General features: G+C 37.9%; 1 protein-coding gene across 1 annotated transcript in view; it reads right to left on the reverse strand.

The window, feature by feature from the left end:
* ADAMTS1 (ADAM metallopeptidase with thrombospondin type 1 motif 1) overlaps positions 1-22,689 on the reverse strand; it is a 412,180-nt gene extending 389,491 nt beyond the window's left edge. Inside the window, exon 1 of the mRNA XM_069870651.1 lies at positions 22,684-22,689. The gene's annotated coding sequence lies outside the window, so the exon portion shown is untranslated. The remainder of the gene's footprint in view (positions 1-22,683) is intronic.
* Between the last annotated feature and the right edge of the window lie 411 nt (positions 22,690-23,100).

Raw genomic sequence — 23,100 nt, forward strand, 5'->3', positions numbered from 1 at the left:
TCTTGTGCTGATTATGGACATCCCATCTAATACAGAATCTGAACAAAACTGCTTGGTTTATGACTTTTAATAAGATTGTAGACAAAAACAACATATGGCAATAAGCTAAGAATCAGAATTCTTCTGGCAAATATTTGAAATAACACAAGCATTAAGGAAATACAGCCATTTGTAACAGAATGACAAACATAAACATGACAAAGATGTCCTGTAATGAGCATTATCTCAGTAAAACTGTTCTTATCTTCTGCAGCGGGACAGCTGTGCTGCTGCAGGAGATCACAGGGCTGAGCTCAAGGTCAGGAATTAGCAATGTCCTAGGATGGGAAATACACTCTTAATAAATAAAAGCACATGTACTCTTAACGGATCTCTTTGTTCTTTTGAAAGCACATAAGTATTCTGTGGGTGAATTGGTACTCAATGTCAACCATTCAGGCCCACTTGCTACGCAATTCTAAACAGATTCAAGAATTTGCATTATGCTCACAGAAAAGAACATCATTTCTGGATAATTAAAATTTAAGGCAGGCAAACAAATAAAGCCAGAGATGAAATAAGTTCTAAATTAATATTCCTCTGGTGGGATGTTATGAATGGGTAGTGGCAAACACAGTACTTTACAGGGATATTATAGGTGAAGTCTCTGTGAGTGTCAGATTCTACTGCATAAACAAGGTCTACAGATACATGTTCATTTAAGTACAGATTTTAAACTGCTTTGGCCAAAAGTCTCAGAATTCCTTTTTTTTTAAATTGATGTAAGCACATCAAAATATGTTTGCAGAGATATTTTCATTTGTCCTTCTCATATTGAGAAACATGACAAAGCTGCACATTCATCGAATGGCTTTCCTTTTTTTTGACCACATTGCACATTTCAGTCTGGCACACCTGCAATTTAATGGCTGTCTAGAGAGTCAGCTTTTAGACTGATTGGAATTTCATTTAAGACAACAATCTGAGTGCCCTGGCCTTCTCCTGCCTCCAAAACACACATGCTGAGCTTAAAAAAATAGCTGTAAATGTGCTGAAAGGAAATTGTAGAGTGCTTTTTCCCCCACTCCCTCCTTCTTAGTGCCCCACTCCACAGCACTATGGTAAATACCAGGAAGGCAGGCTGGGAAATTCCTTTGAAAATGTTAACACATGAGCCTCATATTATACACTAGCACTGGTCATTACCAGGCAAGGCCACTGAGAACTGTACTGGTGTGAGAAAATTCGCAGAGCCATGGTTTATTGCAGTGAGTATTGTGAAGGCCACTTTGTGATATGGCATATTCCTGAGATTTAGAAACAAGATCTAAAAACACTTGGTTCCTTTTTTGACATTAAAGGCCTTAGATATGTCAAGACGCATCCAAAATTTGTCACAAAGTCTGCAGACCATCCAGTAATTTTTAATTATTTCACCTGGCCTATGTTTGCCACATTTCTGTCAGACAATATTTTGATATACAAGAAGTTCTATTCAAAATATTTATAAGAATCAGATGGATGACCTTCACTATAGGCAGGAAGTTCTCTAAAATTCACAAACTGAGAATCCCCTGTTTGGTTTTGGTTTAAACTCCCAATGATACAAGAATAAGTTCTCTTCCTTTTTAAGAAGTACTTCAAATATTCTTGTAATTTATGAAATTAAACTATTGAAGGGTTTCAATTGAAGTACAAATGCTCCTTTCAAAATATAGGAAAAAGATATGTAGAACATTGCTGTGTAGTGTGCAGTCATGCTTTTATACAGTAAAGACTAGATCTAAATATCTGTCCCAGTACTCTGTAGCGTTTCTGAATAGTTTACCTTTCAAAGCTGAAAAATTAAGCTAATGTTTTCATTATCAGTTTCCCATAATAGTGGTCCTTATTGCTTCTAACAATCATTTCACAGCAACAGTCTGGCCAATTTTTACTCTTATTTTTAGGCTTTCTACTTTAGCTAAGGCCTTTTCAAGCATAATTCAGTTCTCAGCTTTCAATCAACATAAGTTTTAGATAAGGTATAGGAAAGAATATGCCACCTGCACTGTTAGATGCCCTCTTTCTTAATAAATAAGGTGATGAGATTCTCATAGCTATTAGACAGATAAAGGCAAAAGATAGAACTTAAGACATTTAAATTCTGCAGGATTTAATGTCTTCCTGAATAAGGACAATGACTCCCCATTCCTTTCTTCCTCCTAGACCTAATCAGGAATACCATATTTTATTAAAACACTATCCAAATAAAACAGTTTTATTAGACAACTCAGCCATGACTCTTGATTTCTTGCTCAAATGTAATGTTTTCCTAGCAGAAGCATTTAACAGAGTATTCCATAAGCTTCATGCTTTCTAGAAATTAGCTACACTTGAAAGTTCATGCTATTGCTAATTTTAAAATAGGGTTGAAGAGTGCAAGACTGAAAGGCAACATATTTTATGTATACACATATTTAACATAGAGTGCTGCTAGTACTATAATAAAAATAACCAGCCAGGACACTTCTGACTTCTCTTGATATTAGTATGTAAATATTATCTCATGTAAATCTAATCATGGGTTGAGATAAAAGTTAAAGATGGACCATACAGATAGAAAAAATGAAAGCTTGTTCTTATTTCAGCTAAAGTAGAACCAGTTTTCTAAATTTTAATCTAAGTCTCATCTAAGTAATTTTATTTTCTCAAAGTTAGCTCTGCCATTTTTTTAGACAGTAACTCTTATGAGAAAGGATAACAGGGGGCATTGGTATGCAGAAAGGTGATTGCTTACATCTATCCCTATGGAGATGAAGGTCGTCTTTAAGTTGGTGTAATGCTTTAAGTGAAAGGAACAAAATAAGTATCACACCTGCAGAGAGGAGCGGACAGAACAGATGAATCAAAGCTGACCAACAGATTATTCCATTCCATATATGTCATTCTCAGCATAAAAGTGAGGGATCACAAGAGTAAAGCTCTCTTATTTGATGTTCAGTTTCCAACACAGACCTTGTCTGTCTTTTTACTCCTCATCTTGGATCTGTGCATTCCTGAATACAGTTCCTGAGTCCAGCTCCCATTTGCTGCTGAGTCAAGCCCAGGATGTTTCCCTGTGTGAACTCTGCAGAATTAGTGGTGACATAGTCATTAAGGGAGGTTCGATTTCATATATTTGTATATATTGTACTATTTTCTTATTAATAGTATTTTCCTTATTATTATTGTTGTTGTTTCATTAAAGCTGTTTTAGTTTCCAACTCACAAGTCTGTTTCTCTTATTTCCCTTTCCATGAAGGGGGTAGAGAGAGTGGGAACTGGATCAACAGCTGCTCACTTTTAGCTGCTGATCAAGCCAGGCTGGGGCTAAACTGTGACAGTGGTAAATGGGTCAGTGAGAGGTGTGTGGCATGGGGAAAGAAGCACAAAAGGGAAGTGTATGTTGTTTCTTTTAGGTTATGTGCTTTAACTAATATTGTTCTTTACTTAAATAAAAATAAATAATTGACTTCAGGATTTAGATTGATAAAGTTTAAAGAAAACTGTTTTAATTAGCATTTCAAGGCAGAAAAGTCCCTAAACCTATTTTCAAGGAAAAGGAAAAAAAAAAAAAAGAAAGGCGTATTACAACGTCAAAAGCTCTACAGTGTATTGTTATTTCCATGAAATGTTTTGTGTGTATTATTCCTCCAGAAAAAAATCAGAGGGAGTACATAAACAAACCTAGAAAAAAGTGCTCTTGGCAACAGATGAATACACCAGAAACTCTATATGCTGCCATCCTTAGGTTCACTGCTTAGAGACTTTTTGTTTTTACAACCACTTTTTAGCTGGCTGTGATATGTACGTAAAGCTAATACAGACAATAAGAAATGTATCTTGTCTGACGGTTCTACAAGAGACTGAAATACTGGTTCCAAGAATAAGCAATGTGATTTTCTGCTTTAGCAGTCATGTATTCAATTCATTTGTAAACATCAACAGAGTTTGGGGAGGATATCGTACCCAGCTCTGACAAATATACAGTTCACTGTCTGTTCTAATTTCAAGAGGATGCCTGCTTATCAGTAGCTTTCAGGTCTGAAGAGGTTAATATTTCACCGAAAGTCCCCTAGGCTGGCACAAACTACTCTACTGTTGACAGCAGCAGGCACCATCTGTCACATAGGTGTATATTAAGTTTGGAAGCACCAGAGGAAGCTCTTGGAGAAAGCAGAATATATGGTTTCAAAGTTTGAGAGCAGAAAGGATGAGACTGAACTTGGAGAAATTACTTTCCCTGAAAAGGTGGAGATTAGCCTTATGTAGTTTTCTTCTTCCACTCAATGCCTCTAAGTTAAACTCCCCTGACCCTGCTTTTCACCAAATTTTCTATCTCCACAAACCACTTTCTCTACTCTAATAGATGCAGTTTAAGAAAAAAAGGTAGAAAAGATAAGGGAAGAGCGTTCATGGAAAATGTCTTCTATCATGGATGTAAAAATATTCAGGGAAGCATTTCCTATCTTGGTCAAATTTAGGACAATATGAGCATTTAGGCATTTTCTTCAGAAATTAGATGCACTTGTACATAAAGCAAAGCCTGGAAATCACCACCAAATAAATCCATAACAGAAGAGAAAATAAAACCTAGTTTCCCTGTTAATGCAAGTTTGATGGATGGTAACCAAGAATGTGTGAAGTGCAGTCCATTTTTTTCCCTGTACTTAAAACACAGGTGAACACTCCAATATCCATAGTCCATAGCATATTACACCTTTCTCTACCTGGCTTCTTGTTCTCAAGAAACTTTTAGGACTTGAACTGTCTTTGTGAGCACCACTCATCTAACAAATTTAATTAGTATCAGTAGTTCTGTTCAGGTAGAGAAAATAGACACTTGCTTACACAATCCTTTATTCTCATGTGTGACCAGGACAACAATGTGTTCCTGAAAACTAATTTTTACTTTACAAAATATTTCAATTGGGGTTTTGTTTGGTTGTTTGTTTTTTTTTTAAACTAGCTCCAACAGGAGGTTGGTTTTTATGTCATATAATCTGATCAGATGCAACACTCCTTGGCATGTTATTTTTGCTCAATAACAGACTATTTCAACAGTTACTAGGGGACTTAAAAAATAACTCATCTGAGGACCCCTTATTCAAAATGCCAGCTTTTTCATTAAACAGTTTTGTGTAGCTCACTGACTTCTATAGCTGATGGTGTCTGCTCTCAGCATATGGTAAAATACAGAAAATTATACCAAGCTGCAAGACACCTGGGCTTAAATTTGAGTGATTTCTTTATAGGAAATGGTTATTGCAAGCCTTTCTTACAAACTGGTCCACAAGGAATATAGATCATCCAACTTCCTTGAAGATGAGGATGCATCTTACAATAAAGGTTTATAGTAGTAGACGTGGGGATAAGAAGATGACATGATATTCACCATAATGTGTCAAGCCTATAAATTATCAACAAGCTCTGCTTCAAAATATGTAGAACCCTGCATACTCCTGCAAAAGAGCAGTCATGGTAAGATCAATGTTACTTCAAACATTTGATTCCAATTAGTTTATTTAAAACGTGTTATGAATTTAGTCTTAGCCATGTGGCACAGGTTAGGTGAAAGCATTCAATTCAGAATCCATATTCATACAGAATATCTCCCTTTAATTCACAAGAAATATGGAATAAAATACATTCATCATCTCTGAAGTAAAAGAAATTCTGATAGCAAGTTTGCCATGAAATACTTTGAAGTATTTCAGAAAAAAACACAAAAAACCTACTTCATGAAACCCATATTTGAACAGGAATAGGTACTAAAAGTAAGTAACTTAAAAGCTTTTTTTTTTCTTTTTCTATATTTCAGAGTATTAAAATGACATTTCCTTAAGCCAAAGAAGGATGTTAAATTGACCTTTAATATCTAACTCTTCTAAATTATGTCAGAAGCAAGTATTTGAATTTCCAACTTTCCAAAAAAATAGTACAGGATAGGGTTTTCAAGCTAGCCTGGAGCTAAAAGGAGACTCACATGACACTGAATATCCACACATCTCTCTAATGAGACTTTTTAACTGCACAATAAATCTTAAAACAGTTTGTATATGCACTGCAATTGTAGTATGACTCAAACAGCATTAATCAAGTATTATGGCAACCTCATTTGAAAATACAAACCTAGTCAAACATTTCTATCCCTGTACCTTATTTCTTACCAAGATTCTTTTAATTGGAAGGATTTTAGAATGTCCTGCACGTTTGCTTTTCTTATAAAAATGTCAAATCTCAAAGTATACCTTCATACCTAGAATTCTTTACTGTATTTTCTTCTGTGTGCCAGTAGATGACATCATTTCTGCTTTGTTTGAACAGCTGGTCTTCTCCCAACTTCAGGAGTTCAGAGGTACAATTGAGGCCAAGACCTCAGTCTTCATAAAGAAAAAATACGGAGCACAAGGAAATAGGATGTATCACCAAACATCCATGTCCCTTCCCTCAAGGGATAACTTTGCTAAGTTAAAAGTTCCCTAGTGCTTTGTTAATGCAGATTTCATCGTGTACTTCAGAACTTCAGTGTGTTATCACAGAGCCATGATTTTCAATGACTCAAGGTTAAACACATTCTTTATTTTGTCTTGGTAACTCTGACTCCATTGCAAATTACAGATGCCCATCATATACCTTATCTCACCATTCAGCTTTCAGTGTGACACTGAAGAATGCAGGGGACGTTTGGGAGATGTTTTTCAAGGAGATGGAGAGGCTGAAAATGGATTTTAGCACAGTCAGCTGAAAGGGAGCTGGGAGAGCAGGGCTCCACAAAGAGACCAAGCCAGGAAGGGCCTCACACAGGACCCTGGGGTGGTGGCAGCAGACAGTTCCTAAGTCCAGGCAAAGCAAGGTTACGTTTCAGGCCACAGGACTGGAAGCAACGTAGGTGCAAAGGGTACCCAGGAGTCAGAGACAGCAGACTAGCTACCTACAGTAGAGCCTAGGCAAGACTAGATGCCTGGGCCTCAGCTCCAGCGGAGCCCATGAGTTATTAAAAGAGAGGGAATGGATAGGGCTCCCAGGTAAGGCCAGTCAGGGCAGTTAAAACCTACTAAGGCCCTTTTGAGCTCTGACAGTCAACAATGCCAGTTTTCAGTGTTTCCATGCCCATCTCTCTATTTCTTTCAGCCTTGAGGGCACTTTGAGAGGAAAACCATGTAACGTCAACAGAAGATTTTATCTGATGTAATCTTTGATTATTCATTCTTTTCATTTTTTTTCCCAGTCTTTCCAGCCACGTTGTTGATTGGTTGCATGTTCTTTTCAATTTTCTTTGGTCTCCATGTTCCTGCAGAAGACATACTAATGACTTATTCTTTAGCAGCCATCCAATGTATGAAAAAAGTGTCAGAAAGTGTACTCATCCTATACTCTTTTCAACTTTCCTTATCCAGTGAAACGTGATGTACTCATAAAAATGTGAAACATAGCTTCCTTCTGCTCCTATGCATTTGTGTGCATCCATGAGAATGAAGCTTACAAAGCCTAGATGAAGCTAAGGATGCTGTGATGGCATTGTGTGGATTGAACTAAAATAAAAACCAAGGTACGGATGAAGTATGCAATTCATTTTCACCTCACAAATCCTGAATTTAAAGTGAAAAGGGTACACAGAGGATGTGTAAAAATTTAGTGACTTCAGCCCTCCTAGTATCAAAAAAACATATGGACATTAGAACATACACTTCCATGGAAAAAAAAGAAAGTGAAGCCATTAAATTATAAGGTGCTAGTAAATCAGTTTTGGTTAAACTCAGCTGCCATTGTGAACCTGCATATGTATTTCACTATGTTCTAAACGTTCTTTACTACATCACTGTAAATCAATCTATGATTTACTGAAAAAAGAACTTTGAGCAAGGAATGAGTCATGATATTTATTTGAATTTCATTGACCTCTGGTGAGAATGAGGGAAAGGGTGGCACTGCCCATTTCTGCGAAAGCAATGTTTTCTTGTCCCATGCCAAGAAACTTTGTTTTTACTGGGACAACTTCTGAGTTGGAAATATAAATAGAAAAAACAGTATTCCTGTTGACCACCTTCACAAGTAAGCAAGAGTTGCAGGGGAGGGAAAGAGATTTAATTCAAACTTAGTATTCATGAGGCAACCAAGAAATAAACAAAGCCAGACAGGGTGAAAGGAAAATGAAATAAGGGTGCATTGTATCTCTTTAAGTTCTGAATTTATTACTTTGTGTACAAACATATATATTTGTGTGTATTTGTTTGTGTGTGTGTGTGCGCATGTGTACAAAATCCGGTAAAGGTTTATATTGCTTTACATATGAATGTTTTACCTTTTAGGATCATGGAAGGTGACCTGATAGAAGAGCACAGCTGAAGACCAAATTTCTCTTTAGTCATGTCTTTGGTCTACTACAGACATGACAAATGTGGAAACGACCAAGGTGGTTGAGTTTCACATCATAGTTCTTACTAGCTCTACAAAAACATACAAAGATGAGCTATGTATGTTCACACAACTCCTCCATTGACATCTGTTGGCTTTGTCAACAAACTAAGGGTGTACCATCAAAGCCTCTGAAACCATAAAATGACACCTATTGTTCAGATATTCTATTATGTTCCTTGTTGGTGAAGAAAGCAGCAAAATTGAGTGATAATTGAGTAGGAAATGAGATAAGTTTATTTTCCATCAGGTCAATTAGCAAAAAAATGTTATGTTTATTACCTCTAAATATTCTTATGTAATAAAAGACCCCAGATCTGTTGACTGAGATACACCTTATCTCGGCTCTTGGTACAGTGTAGGTTTTTCAATTACCCCTTTGAGCAGCAAAGCAGTCAATCTTTTGGTACATGGGCCCTAATATTTCAGGTCCTGTGCTAGACCAGAAATCAAACTAAATCATTATCAGAACTTTTGAAAATTCCTGACCTTGAAACACTGAAGAAAGTCAGTGAAAACAATTGGGCAGGATCTGCAGTGTCTGAAGAGCTGATTGTATTCTAGTTAAAGCACCTGTGTCCGTTTGAGCATATTGAAGACTTTGGTTGTGTCATGCTTCTGCAATGTTTTGGTAAGTGATGTTGAAAACTTATCAAGATGACTTTACTCTGCTTTGGATACCCTACTACCAAAATGGCACTGCATTACAAATAACACTGTTACATGTCCACATGTAGATCTCTGCTCACTTGACAAATGGGCTTTAATGACCTTAAAAGAATGTAAAATTCATCTCAGCTCAGGTGACCACTGATCCTCATTCTCTGCATTGGAAGAAGAAAGCCTGCTGGGAAAAGAACTTGGGTTGCTCAGGAGAGCTGTTAGTCATTGGTCATTTTCCTGTGTGTTACAGAATCTACCAGTAAGACTATAAAGAACATTAAAAGGCTTTTCATTTGCCTAGCTCTTCTGCTTTTTCTTTTCACATTCTTAAGTTCTTAAAAAGGTGTTACAAAACAATTATTCACTATTCCCTTCTCTGGGTAATCTGTATATGAACAAATGTTAGCATAACATACTGTTAAAATCAATTGATTCTCTAGGATGCTGAATGTGGTGTTTCCTAAGACATGCAGGTCCTTCTCTAGTGAATGACTTTTCACCTGGTTGTTCCTACGCCTGTACTGGAGCATGGGGTTATTCTTCCCATGGGCAGGACAGGACATTTCCCTTCTTGAATTTCAGGAAATCGCTGTCACATCATTTTCCAGTGTGTCAAAATCCTTCTGAATGGTGACATGGCCATCTGTGTGCCAGCCACTCCTATCAGTTTTGGGGCATATGCAAACTTCTTGAGAGTGTGCTGTGTCCTGTTGTTCAGATAAGTAATAAGGACATTAAGCAGTACTGTATCTAGTATCCACCTTTATAATACATCCCCAATAAGTGGCCTCCAGCTGGGCATTGTACTGTTGCTGACAACTCTCTGAGCCTAGTGGTTCAGCAGGATTTCAGTTCACTCCCCAGTCCATTTAAATAGCTCATACTTCATCAGTTTGTCAATGAGGATGTTATAGGGGAGACTGTTGAAAGCCTTGCAGAGGTCAAGATAAACTACAAACACTGCTCTCCCCTCGTCTACCAAACTAGATTTGGAAGTGGGTAATATGCACTTGTGTGGCTGTGGAATCACTGGTCCTAGTCCTGAACCAGTGACCTTACCGGTATTGATACATTTAGATTTTATTTCCCTGCCTCACCTAATCACAATTAGTTTTGTCAGTCCCCTCTCCAAAGTTCCTTTTCAAAAGCTATTTCCATGCAATATTATCTAGTAAATGTCTGGGCCTTTAATTTCTTTTATCACTATTAATTTTTTTAAGACATATACACCAAACTGCTGAAGAAAAGTACAGTGGTTGAGGCTTGTCTCATCCTTGCCTTGTGTACTGATATTGATTCATCTGAGGGATTTCTATGGCTATTAAGTCACAGCTAATCATGCTTTCCTTTGAAATTAAAAATAGAAAGCTAAGATTGACTCTTACATTGATTATTCAACTTTTAAATAAAAAATTTATTTATAGAAAACACAGCAGTAATTCAATATTCTAAAACTGCAGAGCATGCAAGTAAAGAATTAGAGGTCATTAATGATCACTTCATGATTTTCTCTGTTCCAGAATAGTTCAAATGCTCTCTGTATAGGGGACAATATTCTAAAGTTTCCTTTTCTGAATCAGGTCGCAACAACTGCAAGCCAAACTATGTTTACTGGGAACACCCTTCCAGACAGGAAGGATCTTGATTAATGAATGCATGTGGGAGATATGGATCTAAAAATCTTGGCACTTATTTGCTCTGTCTTGATAAAAAAGTAAAAATAGGGATCTGGAAAACCATAGTTAGCAAAAGTACTCTCATCTGTCTGTGCTACACACTTAACAAGGTTTTATGATTGTTGATGCATTTGCTCTACTCTGTGGAATTTAATCATATGAATGATTCTTCAAATAACAGTGTATTATTTGATAAAGAAACAAAAATTGGGGAGTTACTCACCAAAACAGATCTAGGCCTTGATATCTACATACAACTGATCTTGCAATACTGTGTTGCTATAAGCAATGTTTTAGCACGCAACATAGAAGTCAACCTGTCAGAAACTAACAGTAACATTAAAACACCAGTGTGTTACACAGAGTGAATATGATATACATGTTTAGGGAGCCAATTTTATATACAGCAGAAAATACAACTTGGACCTGTAAATTTTCTTACTACCACAAACAGTGATAATACTTCTTGCAGAACATTGTACATCACAGACACAATGATGGAAAAATGTTGGGACGTTATAACAATTTGCTGGTGGGTTTCAAAATTTGCTTCTGGCTCACAGTTGTGGGATTGTGTTGTACAGAATTCCACTGCTAGAGACCAGTTCAATTTCTTTTTCCTGCTGAGTGTCAAAAGGTATCTTTAATTAGAGCCATGGCTAGTGGAGATAAGAAGACAACTGAGAAAAAAAATCTCTGGAATCTCAGTTTGGTCTGATTTTCAAACCTTTTAACCAAAACCCAAATGCTTTTAGAAAGATCAAACTGCACTGCAAACACATACTAGAAAATTTCTTATGACTCAGTGAAATGTTTAGTGGCAAAAAGTTCATTGTTTTTTTAAGCATCTAAGAGACAAAAGTTTAAGGAAATGTGCTAAAAATGTTCCTGTTAGACTACTAGAAAATAGAAATCTCTTTTTCTTCTCCTATCCAGAAATCTACTTGCAGGTAATTTGGAAAGAAGCAGGAAGAAATGTGTGCATTAAACAGTCCCTGACCTAGGCTCTAGAACTACTCCATATCTGGAACAATCCAGATGAGGAACTAAGACACCAGACAAAGCTAAACCTGACAGCTGGTAGGGAGGAGAGAACAGCTTTGGAAAGTTTACAGTAATGTTGCAGACAATAGCTGCAGACATATAGCCGCCTTCTGTAAACCAAATTTCATGATTTAAAAGTATATTTGGATATTTTAGCAATACTAAACTCTTCATGTCATACCCACCATTTCCTGCCCTTTCAAGTTGAACAGCATTCTCTGTTGCACCTTGAAAAATGACTTGTGCTTAGTTACACGCACAGCAAATAATACTTCCAAGGCACAGCAGTACTTTCTTCTTTATAAGTAAATCTCTTTCCATACAGTTTGATTTTCTGCCAATGCCTGGTTTCCTAGGAACAACACCACAATAAAGCAGACCTCTGCAGGAGACAGAGCTTCTTCAACAGATGATCTGAAGTTGCAGAAAGAAGTTGCCAATGCCTCTAAAACCCTCTCTGAAGCAAAAGGCCTCCAGTGTGTGTAGGACTGCAGTATCTATTCTGTGAAAAAAAAAAACCAAAACCCGTGCCTGCATGTGTAATTCTTCCTCTTGGAACAGAAAGAGATGGCAACTTTTAATTTGCATTGCATAATGAACTTCTGGAGAGAATAAAGATGCCATAGTGTTATGACTCTTTAAGAGTCTTAGTAAGGACACTTCCCTTTACTGTGGTACATCATCATCCAAGTCTAAAACCAGTCAGCAATTATATAAAGCAGTAAGCAGTATTCTGAACCTTTCTGCTTTTTGCCTTGCACATGCAATAATTGAATGGTCTACCCTTAACACTGAGGGGAGAAATAAATTATCCCAAACCGCTGAGGAAAAACCTTTTTTAGCAAGACAGCTTGTTTCTTAACAAGAGAAAAGAGACAGAAGACATTGAGTTTCCATAATAGATGGTTACAGAGCTATTTCTGAAAACTGGGATCAGAATATATATCACTTCTTTTGCTTACATTTTTAGACAGTTTTATTTGGTTTAACAGTATCATACAATCATAATTCTTTTCCATAACCCCAAATACTTCAAATATGCAGGTCATTTATGTGCGTAAGAGACCTGCCAGTATTGTATCCATGTAATTGATAGAATGCAAAAATAGCAATAATCCATTGTTAAAAATATTTTTACTTCCTTTTTTAGCCTTTTCCATTTTAAAATCTAAGTGTCTTTATGAGGAATAGAGAGGAGTGACGCTGATAGAGCACTTTAACTGAGATATGTTGAAGTTAAAGCAGCAGTACATCAAGACCCTGAGTAAATTCAACCCTTAGATGTTCTAAGAGTTCTAAGAGAACCAATAAAACCTTCCACAATACTGAAGTCCATGCACATTCCTATTGTAAGCACTTAAATATTATTTTGCCTTAGGCCTTTCTTTGTCCCCAATAAAAAAGACTAAATGAGACTTGCAGCCTCTTGAATTTGTTGCAATTCAATTCTGTTGACCGATGTTTTGACCACACATATGTCCAAAAAAACTGTTAATAGGAAACAAATAAATCTGGGATCTGGAACCTGCATGCCACTTAATATCACAACAGTATTAGGAACTGCAAAAATCCAGAATCCTTGTAGCTCAATAATTGTGCAGCAGAACTCTGTCTTTCTTAGAAACATTCATGGAAAGAAAATAAAACCCCACAACTCACTCAGAAATCAAATTGCTTACTAGTTATCTCCATGCAGCTTCGAATCCAGCTAATTTACAACAGCCAGCTAGGGAACAATAGAAAGAAACTAGCTGATTTTGAAGTACCCTTTCCCACTTTGTTTCCCCCCAAAAGGAAGGAAGATACTGTTGACTGACTGGAAGTGGTGAGCCAAGAGGATGCCCTTAGATTTGTCCTCAGACAGACAATATCAGAAGGAAAGGTGTTTCTAAAGCAAGCAAAGAGAGGGAGAGGATACTTAGATGAACTGACTTGAAGTTAAGGAAAAGCATTCTTACTCTGCATCCTCACAAAGAGCACCAGATTCACAGCAATCTTGGTAAAGTGTATTTCAGGCAATTAACAGCATCATTCTCTTTTCCAAGGCAAAGGTCTCATTACCTGGCATTTACAGACATAGGCACTGAAAGGAAAGGAAGTGGTGCATAAACACAGTTCCAATGAACACATGAAGGCAGAAGAACTTTAGCCCTTGCCCTCATTAACATACCCAGTGCAGTACACACCCTCAGGCATGTGGTAAAAAAGAAATGGCTGCCCACATTCCTCAGCTCACAATGCCATTGCACCTGGTCCTATACACATCCATACCATGCAAAGCTATGGAGAGAAATGGCTTATATTTATATCACACTTCCTTTCTGAGCCTACATCTTCTGCATTTTTACTTTCTACAATCTAACATGATTTCCAGTAGTTAATCCTGCCATGAAAACAGAAGCTGTTGTCCTTCATGGTATGCCTGTCTAAAATACCATAAATATTTTCTGCTAAAGCAGGCCTGGACTCTCAACTGCTCTAAGCCTTAGTTTATACGACAAGCATCACATTACCCCATACTTTTACATCCATCACAAGCAGCTGTCAATACAGTTTGAACTGTACCATTCATGTACTGTTAGGGAACTTTGATTACAATACTGGAAACAATATGTTTAACAAACATGAGGATGAATATAAGTGTGACTGAGAATACAATAATGACATTATATTAGTAGATGCTTTTCCCTTTTTTTTTTAAAAAAAACAAACTTTGAGAAATACTTTCCTAAAATGATGTTGATAAAAGTGCTCTTCTGGTTTACATAAGCTATCAAAAGCTGAAAAACATAATGAGAAAGAAATAGAAAATGGTCAAATCTTCATCAAAAGGTTAAGATATTTGAGCAAGCTCCATTCTAATATTTTCCTGTCCTTGAAGAGACAGGATGCATATACATTGGCTGTACAGTTGATTCATATTGTTTCTATATTCTTAGCTCAATACAATAAGATTTTGTACATAAAATGGGCCAAAAATTCATTGGCTAACACTAAAAACTGAAGACAGTTTTTCCATCAAAGTTCAGAATAAAAGAGAAAATCTAATGATTCAAGTTTAAAAATTATTACTTTCTAAAAGTATAGACTTTGACTTCTCAAACATTTTTAATTTAAGGGTTCTCAACCCTACTTAGCCATGATTCATCTCCCTGCATGCTAGCACACTAAATTTTGCACAGTAGTGCCCTCAGGGAAACAAAAAAATAATATGAGTGAGTAAAATTAGGCATATTTTTCAGAATATTACCAAAGCATAATAGTACAATTAAAAATAGACATGGCACAGGCACTAGCCATGAAGAGCCCTTTCATAGCCATAATTCAGCATTGTAACAAAGTTTTTTGTGTCCCTTCAAATGAACTCGGAAGCTAAAGTTTTTCAGCTGATAACTGATCATTTCCACTGTTAGAATATGGAAAACTTATTTTCATTTGGTCCAGTAAATACATTTCATCTTGATGATCAAGAACTGTTTTAGTTCAGCTAGCAAAGAATAAACCTGTTAAGTGAGAGAAGAAGAAGCAAGAGAACCGGGTGATCAGGCCCAGTCAACATGGGTTCACAAAAGGTCTTAGCAGGTCTTACCAGACTAACCTGATCGCCTTCTATGACAAAGTGACTCGGCTGCTGGATGAGGGAAAGGCTGTGGATGTGGTCTTCCTGGACTTCAGTAAAGCCTTTGACACAGTTTCTCACAGCGTTCTGCTTAGGAAACTGTCAGCCTCTGGCCTGGACAGGCGCACACTCTCCTGGGTGGAAAACTGGTTGGATGGCCGGGCCCAGAGAGTGGTGGGAAATGGTGTGAAATCCAGCTGGAGGCCAGTGACAAGTGGGGTTCCCCAGGGCTCAGTGCTAGATCCAGCCCTGTTCAATGTCTTTATCAATGATCTGGATGAAGGCATCGAGTGCACCCTTAGCAAGTTTGCAGATGACACTAAACTGGGTGGAAGTGTCGATCTGCTGGAGGGTAGGGAGGCTCTGCAAAGGGATCGGAACAGGCTGGACCGCTGGGCAGAGTCCAATGGCATGAGGTTTAACAAGGCCAAATGCCAGGTCCTGCACTTGGGGCACAACAACCCTGTGCAGTGCTACAGACTAGGAGAAGTCTGTCTAGAAAGCTGCCTGGAGGAGAGGGACCTGGGGGTGTTGGTTGACAGCCGACTGAACATGAGCCAGCAGTGTGCCCAGGTGGCCAAGAAGGCCAATGGCATCTTGGCTTGTATCAGAAACGGTGTGACCAGCAGGTCCAGGGAGGTTATTCTCCCTCTGTACTTGGCACTGGTGAGACTGCTCCTTGAATCCTGTGTTCATTTCTGGGCCCCTCACCACAAGAAGGATGTTGAGGCTCTGGAGCGAGTCCAGAGAAGAGCAACAAAGCTGGTGAGGGGGCTGGAGAACAGGTCTTACGAGGAATGGCTCAGAGAGCTGGGGTTGTTTAGCCTGGAGAAGATGAGGCTGAGGGGAGACCTCATTGCTCTCTACATCTACCTGAAAGGAGGTTGGAGAGAGGAGGGTGCTGGCCTCTTCTCCCAAGTGACGGGGGACAGGACAAGAGGGAATGGCCTCAAGCTCCGCCAGGGGAGATTTAGGCGGGACATTAGGAAAAAATTTTTCACAGAAAGGGTCATTGGGCACTGGCAGAGGCTGCCCAGGGAGGTGGTTGAGTCACCTTCCCTGGAGGTGTTTAAGGCACAGGTGGACGAGGTGCTAAGGGGCATGGTTTAGTGTTTGATAGGAATGGTTGGACTCGATGATCCAGTGGGTCTCTTCCAGCCTGGTGATTCTATGATTCTATGATCTGCTTTTTCTTGTATGGAAAATATTCTTGTAAATATAATATTGATTTCAACTCAGGAAAACTAGAATTTTGTCTCAGAAATTTTTTTAGTGAAGAAATCCTTGATTTTATGAAACTGTAGGAGCTCACTGTAAGACGTATGTAGATTCCTTAAACATTATAATATAACACTGGCTCTTGTCGCTTTAATAACAGTAACATTTTAAGTTTCTGTACATAATAATCCCATGCAATGGATGCCTGTCAGAGCTGTAAATTTGATAGCAAGCTGCTTGGGAGCATTACGACAATCAAGCACCACTCTCCTGTTTCATACAGACTGCCCTCACCAATGCAGATGGATCACGGTGTGGTCAGGGAAGTTTCACCTGCTCATTCCAGCCATGAACTGAGGATTGTGAAAACAGAGCAAGTAAATTCTTGTCACTGGCTTTCCCCTCCGACTTCACAGCAGACTTTTTTCTATTCTAGAAAGGAACTAACCTCTCTTCTCTTCCTGATTCCCAGTACCCTCGTATTCTTACACAACTTCATAGAATCATAGAACAGGTTGGATTGTAAGGGACTATAAAAACGATCTAGATCCAGCACTCCTGCCACGGGCAGGGGCACCTTCCACTAGATCACGTTGCTCAAAGCCTCATCCAACTTGGCCTTGAACATCTCAAGGGATGGGGCATCCACAGCTTCTCCAAACAACCTCTTCCAGCACTTCACCACCCCCACAGTAAAAATTTCTTCCTAACATCTAATCTAAATCTATCCTCTTTCAGCTTAAAACTGTTACCCCTCAGCCTGTTGCAACACTCCCAGGTCAAGAGTCTATCCCATCTCCCCTGTAGGTCCCCTTTAGTATTGGAAGGCTGGTATAAGGTCTCCCTTAAGCCTTCTCTTTACTAGGCTGAACAAACCTAAGTCTCTCAGCCTGTCTTCATATGGGAGATGCTGCAACACTCTGGCCATCTTTGTGGCTCTCCTCTGGAATTCATTTTATCAGATCCATATCATTCCTGTGCTGAGGACTCCAGAACCAAGCACAGTACTCCAGGTGGGGTCTCATGAGACTGGAGTAGAGGGTGAGAGTCCTCTTCATTGGGGCCCTACTTCAGTAGGGCTCTACACGCTTATTAAGCTTTTGTGGATCAGTTCTGCATAAGCTTTTACCACAAGGTCCAACATCACGTAGAGGTAACAGAATCTGAATAAAGGAAAAAATAAAGCCCATGTGCATACTCGTTGCTCATAGGTGTCAATATATTTGAAGCCAATTACATGCATAATATATACTCAAGATAGATTATGAACTATAATGACAATCATCTCATACTATATAATGTCTTTCAAAGATGTTTAATTGATTTTATATATATATATATCTGGCTATTATTTTAAAGAAAAGAAAAAGAGCTACTGAACTAAGTAATATCTGTTTACTGGCTGGGTATCCCACACTTTCACACTTTAGGAAGACTGGAGCCTCTCAGCTTGATATATACATACACGCATACATGAATCTATACCTACATATATACATGAGACATATCAGATTTGATTGTACCTAATTATTTACAGTATTCCTCCAAATGAATATTCCATTTAAGCATCAAACCCAAGGACTAATGCAATTTTCAAACAGCTTTATATACTTTTCCAAGATGAAACACACAGCTTCCATTCAAAGGCAAGAGCTCCCTCTAGATAACAACTTGGGGAATTTTTCTAGACTGCATTTTAAGTGAACTTTGAAGAAAACTGAATAAAGTCAGTTGATATCGGAAGCACCCGCACAGTTGTAACTCTTCTGAGCAACCTTGGAATCTTCCTCTGGGACTTACATTTTGAAAGAATAAATTATTTTGGGGAATAATAAAAAAAAATCAGCACCTTTGATATTTTGAAGCTATTTTTGTTATATTGCATTCAGTTTTATGGCTTATCTCCCAAAACTCATCACAATAGCTCAGGAGCCCCTAACTCATTTTCACTCAGATTTCAGCACAGAATCAGACATGATCAGGTCCATCCCTAAAACTTTCTCTCTCTGCTTAACACTGAAATGCTCAGGCTAGAAAACAGCCATCATTTTGGGAATGACAGGTGTTGCATTACAAGAAACCTAGGCACCAAAAGAAATTAGAGGATTTACAAGAACAGTTGCAGAATATGGCCTGCAAATGAAACTTTTAGAAATTGGTGCATTTTTGTCTAAAGAGACAGAGACTGAGAAGAAAGAGGACACCATGTTTCAAAGAATGCAGTGAGGAACAAGATGGCAGTCTGTTTTCTATATCATAGGATTCTGGGGCAAAATATCAGGTTTACATTATATGGTGCAGCAGCTTCAGAGCAACCTTATTTGGTTTAATTCAAATTTAAGGACTTCCAATTATGTCAGGAATTGCTTAGATAAAGCTGCTTCTGCTTTAGATAAAGGCAATGGTTTGTACAAAAGTTTTTGATGTCACATCCTCCAGGACTCTACTATACTGTATGACACACACCTCTTGTTGTTCTCATTTCTGTTCACACCTCAACTCAGTTTACCTCTTTGCAACAACATGACAGTCTTTTTGAGGATAAGATAATAATTCACTACAACTTTTATATTATTTCTGGAGAAATACTACTTGGCCACAAAAGCATCAGGCAACTCAATCAGCGATTAGGCTTGTCCTCTTCCTGTTTTTCAGTACTTCCACTACTCTCCACAAAAAAAAGAATAGGAGCTGTCAGCTACCATGCCTGTAAATTCTCAAGAGGAAGACTATAGGGCTCAAAAAAACTTTCAATCAGCAGATTTATGTACGTCCTCTTTTATCTATTTCTAACCTATTTGATACTGAAAGCTTGCTCTATACCAGGGATAGTAAAGTTATAAGATGCCTGAGTATAATTTTGAGTTGTTTTTTTTTTTTATGAAGATATGAAATAAAGTGCCAAGCAATTTAGATGCTTAAGACTTTCATTTGCAGTCAGTATCAAGCTACTGGTTTGGGGGGGTGGGGGGGAGTTGTGGAGCATATTTCTTACTACAATTATTTGCCCAGAAGTAATTTTTTTTTACATGGGATATTGCTTATTATTCACATTTTGGTTTGCACTACTGGGAAAATTCCAGTGAACACTTCAGTGATACATATTTTACCAGTAAAGAGCAGTTTCCAGAAACCAGAGAAGAAATACTAATATATTACAAACTGTTTTGAAGGAATTCTAGACAAACAAGAAATAAAGCATTCATCAACAATATTTTCAGAGTGATTTGCACATCTGCACTAATGCTGAGTGAATGTGAGTGAATCAAAGAAAATTATTTCTGCAGTGAAATTACTTTGTTTCTGATTGCTGAGAAGAATCAGCTTTTTCAATTATGCTGCTCATAAACCATGTATTTATTAATTTGGCTCAATAATATATATTGCAATCATAGCACAAAGTGCAAGAACTGATCATCTTCTTTATAGAGTACTTTACTGAGTGCATAGTGCATTTCTTTCTATTAAAAATAGACTTTATGATGAAGCTGAGATTTGTGCTCATTTGTGGGAATAAAAATTCACTTTATGTGAATGTTTTCTATATATTGAAATTAAAATGTTTTAATAATGCTGCCAAAAACTTTGCCTACTACAGCAATGACTGTCAACATTTTTCCCTGTTTATGACTTCATTTTACAACAGAATGTGTCTGGGAACTACCCCTCAAATTTAGCTATGGAGAACAAGTTATAGCACTAGAAGGTATTTTTGACACAGTTTATGACCCTTGGTAGACCTTAGCTTGAGAAACTGAAAGTTTATCCACTGTTTATCCACTGAAAGCACTTAAATGAGAGTAAAAATATAATGTTCAAGTGAATATTCATATAACTTTTGGAGATGTTTTTCTAGCTTAAATGCATAGACCTAGTCACCTCTGTCTTACACAGAGGCAAACTGAACACCTAAATTAAGCCCTTTAGCTGGTGAGAAAACCTTTATTTGTTTAGCCAATAGAAAGCATTGGCAAAACACCGCAAGCACAAGTATGTCGTTCTGTTTAACGGACAGTGGGAGTGCACTGACATGCAAGCCAGCAGTTACAACACAAAATATTCACGTCTGCCAAAGAATGATGTCAGTTCCAGGCTGTGGTGTTTGGTACATATCAAAATACCCTCGCTACTAGAAACAGAAGCAGGTATGTGTTAGCTCTATATTAATTTCCAAACTTAATAAGGCCACACACCTTGAAAATAAATCATTTAATGGTCAGCATCACAGCACACATTTATTTGCAGTAAGATTCTTTTTTAAATGTTATATGTAAGTTAAAATGTGGCTTTCTTATTTGCTCTTGCACACCTTTAAAAGATTAATAAGCATTTAGTTTTCCATTCTGTAAAAATAGTCCTATTTCTTTAAGTAAACAGTTTGAGACAAGTTATATAGAATAGGGAATACGTTTAGCAATCTAACTTTACTAATAGGACACATCTTTCTTGTTATGTACTGAGTTTAGAGGTTGGGGGTTTTCCCTCTGTATTAATAACATGAGAAGCTTAAAAGCTTTAAAAATATGAGGAAACATCAGGACTTTTTTCCTGAGGATCCTCAAGATATTACAGTAATTCAAGCTAGAATTTAAAAAATCATGTGGGTATTGTTCCACTACCCAAACGTTTGTTCTTTCCTAAATTTTCTGAATAAGGCTGGCTCTTACTAGTCATGTCTTATGACTCCTGAATGGATATCAGAGCTTAATACCAAGAGATTTCCCAAATATTATTTTGATACTATAGGCCCAAACCAAAGAGCACTTTAATTTCAGGGAACCTTTCTATGCATTTAAAGAGATTTTTAACCAGGCCTGAAAGGCATACTGAAGTAGTCTCTTTACAAGTAATTTCAGTTGTGTTGAAACTAAATTCACACTATTGTGATTGAGAGATAACAGAACAGCGAGGTAGGAATCGGTTCATACAAGAGACAATAGGTTTTAGGTATAAGACAAACAGTAATCCAAAATGCAGCCACGTAGTGGAAAGTCTTAATTGATTCTGAATAACTTCCTTTTCCTCCCACACATCCAGAAGCTGAGAAAATTTACATCCTTTTCTCTTGAGCCTTGGGAATTGGCTTTGCTTGTCTGCCCCTTGTCTCCCTCCTCCCAGTGGAAAAAAATGCTGTGACCATCTCCTCTGGAAAACTGGTGAGCATGAATCATTGTGTTGACGAATAATTCCCTTATTAAAACATTTCTAAATTGTTGCCAGCTTTGTGATTCTTTTACAATCATGCCTCCAGCAATTCTTGTACCTGTGAGAAAGAAGGAAACAACTGCGTTAGATCTGCAGGTGGTTTATACAAGAGTCAGTACTTCAGCTGGGAAAGTAAGACAGTCCATTTCTGAATGGTTTATGCAGTAACTTCCCGCCCCAGCTGAATATCTCTACAATAAAGAGCAATGTCCTCCAAGAAAAGGAAGCTATTTATCCCCTAGTATCGTTCAGACCAGCTTTCATAGAAGATTAATGTACAAAGAGGTTCCAAGGGAAAGAACAGGCTCTACCTTTCTTCTCCTGTTGTCCTGGTTGTGTTCACACTCCTCTCTGAAACATGGCCCTTAATGGCGCAGTCACGTCCAGGTTGTATTGTAAGTCACATGAAGTAAAAATGTGGGATTCAAGCACGGTATTGTGATATAAATTGAAAATTGAAAAAAATTGAACTGATACTTGTTAAAAACTCTTGGCTAAGCATCTTTTTCCGAAAAGACTTTGTACATTGTGGAGCTAAGTATGGGGATACCCACAATAGCGGTTGCAGCTGTGCAAGGCCATCTGAATCTGGTTCACCACATGGACATCTACTGACTTTCTTATTGATGAGCTTCATTCGCATGCTTCAAGGCAAAATTGAGTAATAAATGACCTTTGGGTGAGCGGTCACCTAGTCATGAGCATAGCCATGATGTCCTTTACGCATGATCCTTCAAGAGAACAGGAGGGATGGCTTCAAACAAACTAGAGAAGGGGAAATAAGTTAAAACACTAGAGTCTTTTGCTCAGCTCCTAAGAAAATGGTTGAACAACCTTGACCCCTGGATTTGCATTTGAGATGTGCAGTGATACAGCTCATTGGGATGTGCTACAATTGATAACACGTCACATCTGTGCCTAGGAAGACCATGGAACAGATCCTCCTAGGAGCTATGCTAAAGCACACGGAGTACAGAGTGGTGATTAGAGACAACCAGCATGGCTTCACCAAGAGCAAGCCCTGCCTGACCAACCGAGTAGCTTTCTATGATGGAGTAACCACAGCAGTGAAGAAGGGAAGGGCTATGGATGGAATCTATCTGGACTTTGATGAGTGGATGATTTGCTGGATAAGGAATTGGTTGGATGGTCGTATTCAGAGAGTAATGGTCAACAGCTCAATGTCCAGATAGAGATCTGTGGCAAGTGATGTCCCTTAGGGTCCATACTGTGACCAGTGCTGTTTAATATCTTCAT

The sequence above is a fragment of the Phaenicophaeus curvirostris genome, chromosome 1, assembly GCF_032191515.1.
Source record: "Phaenicophaeus curvirostris isolate KB17595 chromosome 1, BPBGC_Pcur_1.0, whole genome shotgun sequence".
In the NCBI taxonomy this organism is placed as follows: domain Eukaryota; kingdom Metazoa; phylum Chordata; class Aves; order Cuculiformes; family Cuculidae; genus Phaenicophaeus; species Phaenicophaeus curvirostris.